The 8159-nt window shown below is 41.5% G+C and overlaps 1 non-coding gene across 1 annotated transcript; it reads right to left on the bottom strand.

The window, feature by feature from the left end:
• Positions 1-7337: 7337 nt before the first annotated feature.
• LOC118482378 lies at positions 7338-7444 on the bottom strand. The gene has a single exon (XR_004868419.1). It is a non-coding gene; the product is annotated as a small nucleolar RNA R71 (small nucleolar RNA).
• Positions 7445-8159: the final 715 nt, after the last annotated feature.

Raw genomic sequence — 8159 nt, 5'->3', positions numbered from 1 at the left:
CTTGTGCTCAAGTCAAAGCCGAGCACCAAAAGCCGTCTGGCTTGCTACAACAACCTGAACTTCCCGAGTGGAAGTGGGAATGCGTAACTATGGATTTCATAACCAAGTTACCCAAAACCAGGAAAGGAAACGATACAATATGGGTCATAGTCGATAGGCTGACTAAATCAGCTCATTTTCTACCCATCAAGGAGACATATAGCTCCGATATGTTAGCCCAACTGTATGTTGATAAGATTGTAGCTTTACACGGTATACCTGTGACTATTATCTCCGACAGGGATGCCAGGTACACGTCTCATTTCTGGAAGAGTTTCCAGCAATCTTTGGGCACGCGTTTAAACTTTAGTACGGCTTACCATCCACAGACGGACGGTCAAAGTGAGCGTACTATCCAAACGCTAGAAGACATGCTTCGTGCATGTGCGATCGATTTAGGCGGTAACTGGGATAAGAATCTACCCCTGATCGAATTCTCCTACAATAATAGCTACCACACCAGCATAAAGGCTGCGCCTTTCGAGGCATTATATGGTAGGAAATGCAGATCGCCTGTTTGTTGGGCGGAAGTAGGAGAGGTCCAATTATCAGGACCAGAGATTGTTTTCCAGACAACGGACAAGATTGTCCAGATCCGGGAACGTCTCAAGGCTGCCCGCGATAGGCAGAAAAGCTACGCCGATCCAAAATGTAAGGATCTTCACTTCGAGGTAGGTGAGAAGGTGTTGCTTAAGGTATCGCCCTGGAAGGGGGTGATGCGTTTCGGCAAGAAAGGCAAACTGAGTCCGAGATATATAGGACCTTTTGAGGTCATTGAACGGGTCGGGTCAGTCGCCTATAAGTTGAACTTGCCTGAAGAGCTCAATGGAATTCACAATGTGTTCCACATCTGCAATCTCAAAAAGTACTTCGCCGATGAATCATTGGTGATTCCACACACAGATGTGCATATAGATGAGAGCTTAAAATTTATAGAAAAACCTTTGTCGATTGAAGATCGACAGGTGAAGAAGCTTCGAAGAAAGCACGTACCGATTGTAAAGGTCAAATGGGATGCTCGTAGAGGTCCCGAATATACGTGGGAAGTCGAAGACACAATGAAAGAAAAGTACCCCTATTTATTTGAGTAAATCTCGGGTCGAGATTTATTTTAAGGGGGTGAGGATGTAACACCTCGAAATTTTGTGTCCAATGATGTGTTAACACGTGTCATTTGATTACACGTGGCATCTATCATAAATAAAGGACTAATTTTGACAAACCTTGAAAGTATGTAAATTCGAGGGTTATAAATGTCAACAAGGGTAAATATACTGTATAGTAACCCTAAATAATGCTTGAACCTTCAAAACGAATAAATCATAGATCGTACAGAAGCGAAACGCGAAAGAAAGTGAGAGATTACAAGCTACAGGGGTTAACCGTGTCAACATGTTTAATTATACCTCTGAGTGACCCTTTGACGTTCCCAAGGCTTTGTAACGGTATTATACACTCACTAAAATATAATATATAAATTTCGCGAAGTTTCGTTATGAAACGAGAAAGTTACGATCGAATTCGTAGAAGAAGGGTTAAAAGCGTCAATAATGAAAGTTAAGTCTTTCTGAATAATTAATAAACTAACCGGGGATTTAATAATGCGGGTAAATAACACGAGGTCCTTAGTTGTAATTAACCGAGGGCCAAACCGCAAAGTTACCCCTTCAAACCCGAAAGGTCAGGTAAATCATTACGAAAGATTTCGTTATTAATTACCAGATTCTGATAATCATTTCAAAAGATTTAAAATTTCTGGAAACCAAGCCTCTCGCGACCCGCGTTAAGTAATAGCCTAAGTGTAGGCGGGCCGCGAGCCTCCTGTTTTACGCGCCTGTTATTTGAATCCCAGGCGACCCGCATTAAACAAGCATGGAACTCCCATGCGGGCCGCGTAAAACGCCCAGATGCAGAAAGTTGTAACTACTTGCCTTTTAGAGCCTTTGAACGATCAAAACACTAATGAATGAGGCATGGGCACCCTACACTTGACCCATATCACTTAGGGACACCTGCCCATGATCCATGATCAAATGTAGACTGAGTTGTGATGATCTTAGGTGCTTTCTTTGGCTATAAATAGCATACTTGTGAGCATATGTTCACCACACCTCAAACACACATCTCTGATCATTCTAAGAGCTCCCAAGCATCCATCTCTGCTCTATAAGCAATAAACAACTTCTGTAAGTCGTTCACAATCAATATGGTCTTGCATTTCCATAGTTATAGCTTATAAACACAACCGTCGTAACTAACGGTTGTCATTACAATAACTTGCAAATGGTTCAGTCTTATGACGAATCAAAAGTGGTTTTGAGTTGGTATTTATGTGGGTAATAAACCTCTAAAAGGGTTCCCCCTGATCACCACTCTAACTATGTCAAAAATCGAGTCAAACGCGCACTTAAAAAGTCAACAGAAAGCTATTTTAGCGATTTACGCATAATCTGTAATGTACATACTAAGAAACCTATTTTGACACTCATAAAATATGATATTAAGTATATAAACTTGTTTGCGCTCGTTTGAATCGATCATTTGCTATATTGAACCGGTTCGGAGCCGAATGTCGCAAAAGTTTGACTTTTGCATTGACTTCAGTTCTGACCCGTTTTAGTGAGGTATAGACATACCTTAGGACTCTCTTAGGACCAGGTTACATGATGGTATAAACCTCTGTAATCGGTTCATGAGTTATCCGAGTCTTTTGCGCATTTCCGTTAATCGCCTAAAAGTTGACCGTAACGCCATTTTGAAAATAAAGCGAGTATTTCGGACACGTGAACGGACCAGAACCTTGCTTATTAAAATATAAGCATGTCCTTAAAGTTTCACGTCAACCCGAGGTCTAGAATGAGAGTTATGCTAAATAGCGCAATTAAAGTAAACTTTTGTAATAAACGGCGCAATTAGCATAACGCCTATCTAAACCAAGATTTCGACACCAAAACTTTTACCCAATGTATTAAAATAATATTTTGGGAATTTTAAAGATTTTTAATAATTTTTACCTCGCTCATAACCTGCGGTTATGGCCACGGTTCGGTAAATACCGAATATGCCCTTTTCGGCCAAAACATGAGTTCTACAAGGTCTTTTGAACCGATTCCAGTTGCTACTGGTTCCAAATAATAAATAAAGTATTTTAAGCTTTATAAGCTGTACGGGAAACTCAGATTTCCTGTAGAACTCGAAAAACTCAGATTCACGCGATTAAACCATATTCACATATCGGAACCAACCGGTCTAGGCTACGGCCATTATAACGACTCGTTAGGATTCTAAGAGGTTAATTAAAACCTTCGTTCCAGATTAGGAGCCCCAGTAAAAGCTATCGGTGATTTAATCCAAATTAAGGAAATATACTTGCAAAGGTAAATACTTTGACTTATTTCCCCTATATGGGCTTGGGTTACGGTATATTAATACCGCTTGATTGAGCATTATATTCTTCCATCGCTTAGGTGGTTAATTAAATAATATGATCGGCTCATTTAAACAGTTTTGTTTCTTAAAAGCCTTTGGGGGGTTTAATGACCGTTGTCCCGGATATTCTTGGCATCATTTTACGAAATGGCCACGACCATCGACATCCCGGTGTAGGCGTACACCCGGTATATATTGTCGACATTAAATTAAAAGACGTAGCCGTTGGTTTTTATACTACGGTTTTACGCAATGTGGTGTGTCTATAAATCTTTAACCCGGCACGACCCGGGCTACTGAACGCATAAAAGAACATGTAAAACGTTCACAAGATTTTAATAATTTTCCCAAGTTATAAAAGAGTTTGTGCCTTGTGCATTCAAATCAATTTTAATAAACATTTTCAAATGTGTCAGTTGAATGTATTTACCTGTGTAAACTGACGTATTTTCCCCAAAAAGATTAAGTGCAGGTACTATACGAAATGGGCTGGTATAGGCGTCCTAAGCATCGTACATAGTCTCGCAAACTCGATGCTGCATCTGAATGAACAATATTTATTACTTTTTGATCCGCTGTGGATATATTCAACTTCTGTAATACATTTGATATTACAACCAGAGGTTGAAGTTTATATATTTATCTTAAGCTTCCGCTGTGCATTTATATAATTGTGTGGTTTGACTACATTGTTGCCAACATCGTCACGGTAATCCCCCACCGGGCCCACCGGTGAAACACGTGGAAATCGGGGTGTGACACGATGATTATACTCACCGTCGGACCGGCCCCTGTGCATCACGCCTGGTTCGGTTGGAAATATGAACCGGCCGGCGAGTTTGCTCGACGACGCTCTAAATCTCGACGACGGCGAATTGACACAACAAGGTTACGGCGTTGATCGCGAGAGAAGCACTTTATGGCGACCAGGTTCTCCGGATTGGCGGTGGATGACGGCTTTCGCCTTATTAGTGACGGGACAAAACGGTCGGTAGTCAACGGCGAGAGGAATGGCAGATTGGTACTCTGGATCGGCGCATATACCGGTGATTTCCCATGTTTGGAAGCAAGATTTGGTTTTGGATGCCATTGATGAAGAGAATGGGGTTTCAGTAATCGAAGCAATCTTCAAGGATTACAAAGGAATGGATGACAGCTGTATCCATCACTATATTATTGTTATTTAATATTTAAGGAGGACACTTATTTAACAAAGGAATGAAAACAAAATAAAGATAAACTATATGAAAACTAAAAAAAAAGAAAAAAAAAATAAACATGGGTTTTGAGGTGTGATGTGTGTAAAATGCAACATATAAGTCACATCAATTAAGGCATAAAACTAACCCTTTTTAAGTACTAATGTTGGAAAAAGAGTATTTTTGTCTTCCTTTTGTATTTTCAGGATGAAATGAGCTCAAATTCACAAAAGAAGCAAAAAGACAACTAATTCTAGCATAAATACAAGAAAAGGAATAAAAGTAGACTGCCCGGACCCTCAACGGCATCCTCCAAAGCAAAGAAGAGAAAGCAGAAGTCTGAACACGCCCCGTGCTCAGCCAGCACGGGGCCGTGCCCAAGAAGCAGCATAAAAGACAAACTTATAGAAGCTTCCATTGCCCACCACGGGGCCGTGTCCAGCGGGCACGGGGGCGTGGTGAAAGTACAGCAGGCGCATTAATTGTAATTGCGAATTACAATTAATGAGGAGAGAGAGTGTCAGACGGGCACGGGGGCGTGTCCAGCGGACACGGGGCCGTGCCCAGCCTTCTGTTCAGCCTATAAATAGGAGTGCTTGGTTTCATTCCATCTCATCCCTTGGCACACCACCTCTCTCACACTTCATCCACCACCCACCACCACCATAACACCATCATCCACCACCATCATCCATTGTCCATCGTAGAGTGTGTGAGTCGTCTCGGGATCCAAGATTGATAGTAAGAGTTCTTGACAATCAAGGCCATGTTTGCCTAAGTCTCTTACATCACTTGGTGAAGACAAGTGTTTAGTATAATACTTTTTATTTTTAATCTTTTGCACTTTTTATTTGGTTTTGTATTAATGACTTTAATAACTAGTTGCTTATGTTGAAGGTGATCTTTCCTTATCGTTTGTCCGTGGTGTCTTGGCATTATTTTACTGTCTATATAAAATAAAAGATTTTCACCATTCATATCTCCACAGTCTATATGGAGGTATGTTGGCTACCTGGTCGGGGGTTAAGGGAACGGTTTGGTAAGGGTCTTGCCCTTGTTCAGCGTTTAGAGGTCCTGCTTGGGACCTGGGTCAAATTTAGTAGGATCTCCTTCAATGCCCATAGGTATTGGATGGCGGGGATCCAAACTCTTTGACCCCCTCATAAGTTAACTACTATTAATACTATAACCCGGCTATTTAGGACTGTATCCCTGCTGACTCAGACTACTTAGCCGAGGGTAACGTCACCGCCGAAAGCGGGGCCTACCACAATTTGCATTAATAACTTAATTCATTATCTTTCAATAATCCGACCCTTTAGCATTGTATCCTTGCTGACTCAAACTATTGGGTTGAGGGTAACGTCGCCTTCAAAAGAGGGGCCTACTACAATAACTAAGATAATCTCTTAAACAAGTGCAAAAGTGCGAAAATAATCAAAGGTTATACTAATACACGTGTCGGATCCAAGTGATTCATCTTGTCTATCTGTTTTTATTTTATTTTATTTTTCAGCATTTAGTTAGTTTTTATTTTCTTAGTTAAAAACATTTTTCTCACTTTTTGATTTGATTAGACGTTGAGGATAAACCGGTATTAAAAGCTCTTGTGTCCTTGGACGACCTCGGTATCTTACCAACACTATACTACGTCCACGATGGGTGCACTTGCCCATATGTGTGTTTAGTGTTAGTAAATATCGTGTTTTATAAATTTAAAACTTGGCTAAAAGTGTAAAAGGGGCTTAAATATACATAAAAAATATAACACACTTCACGCACATCAAGTTTTTGGCGCCGTTGCCGGGGACACAAGGATTTTAAGAAAGTTAGGAATCAACGGCCTAATCATATTTTTATTTTTCTTTTTAATTTTTAGGATTTTTCTTAGTTTTTCAGCTTCTGCAGGGCTCAGCACGGGTCGTGCCTGGTCGGACACGGGCCGTGCCCAGCATCGTTACTGGCAGTTTTTGTTTTCCAAGTTACAGAAGGCTGACCACGGGGCCGTGCCGGTGCAACACGGGGCCGTGTCCAACTTCCAGTAACTGGGGATTTGGAAAACAATCACTGAAACTCCGACCACGGGCCGTGTTCACTAAACACGGGGCCGTGGTGAACCTCCTGACCAACATTCTTTTCTGTTTTTATTGCAGGACTTGGAACCCGACGCCAACCTCACGTAGTGTATGAGCTCCAGTTCCAATAAAGACATAAAAGAACCACTAGAAGAACTCGAACGCTTTCTCAGAAAAAGGTTAAAAGCCAAAAACCAAGAGAAGGTTTCGGGTGATCCACCTCCAATGGCGGACCAACGTACCCTTATGGATTATCTACGACCCACCGTAGGTAATCTAGGCGCCGCTACCGAATGTCGAAGCTAATAACTTCGAACTCCGGCCGCATTTGATACAAATGCTCCAAAACTCCGCAACCTTCCATGGGCTTGCGGACGAGGATCCCCATCTACATATAACTAATTTCTTGGAAATATGTGATACCTTTCGGATCAATGGAGCATCAAACGACGCCATCCGCCTCCGTATGTTTCCCTTCTCACTAAAAGACCGAGCGAAAGCTTGGCTCAACGCCCTCCCAGCTGGATCGGTAAACACCTGGGATGAACTAGCCCAAAAATTTCTATATAAGTATTTCCCTCCCGCTAAAACTGCTAAGTTAATGACTGAAATTAATACATATTCACAAGAGGACGGGGAATCCTTATATGAAACTTGGGAAAGGTTCAAGGAGATATTACGCAAGTGTCCCCATCACGGCCTTGCAATATGGCAACAAGTATCCACTTTCTATAATGGATTGTTGCCACACACTAGGTAGACACTTGATTCTAGCTCCGGGGGACTTTTAGGTAATCGGCGCCCACACGAAATATATAATCAAATTGAGGAAATTGCTCAAACCAAATTTCAATGGCACACCCCCCGGGGAAATAAGTCTATCGCCCCGGGCGCCCATAAGGTCGATGAAAGCACTTCTTTACAAGCCCAAATCGAGGCCCTTTCTTCAAAGATAAAAAAATTGGAAATGACAAAAACAGTCTCGGTTATGGCTTGTGAAGGGTGTGGTGGGTCACATGAAAATTGGAGTTGTATGAAAGAAACAGACGATCAACAAGAAATGGTAAACTACATTGATAGTAGACCTAGGCCGTCGGGTCCCCCAACGGGAACTTACAACCAAGGATGGCGAAACCACCCAAACCTTGGTTGGAGGGAACCCGGCAATAGTAGTAACCAACAAACCCAACGAACAAACTTTCAACAACCAAGAAATGAGTCACAAAATTTCACTCAACAACAAAGTGGACGAGAAAGGCTCGAAGATACTGTATCTCGCCTCGTCTCCGACACTGATAAGAAAAACTCGGAAAGCTTTCTACAATTAGAATCAAATTTTAGAAATCAACAAGCTAGTATTCAAAACATAGAAAAACAATTAAATCAAATAGCTCAAAATTTTTCCGAGAGACCGCAA

This window comes from Helianthus annuus, chromosome 9 (genome assembly GCF_002127325.2).
Source record: "Helianthus annuus cultivar XRQ/B chromosome 9, HanXRQr2.0-SUNRISE, whole genome shotgun sequence".
Classification (NCBI taxonomy): domain Eukaryota; kingdom Viridiplantae; phylum Streptophyta; class Magnoliopsida; order Asterales; family Asteraceae; genus Helianthus; species Helianthus annuus.
Note: the sequence above shows the minus strand (reverse complement) of the source record. Positions and strands in the feature narration are given on the sequence as shown.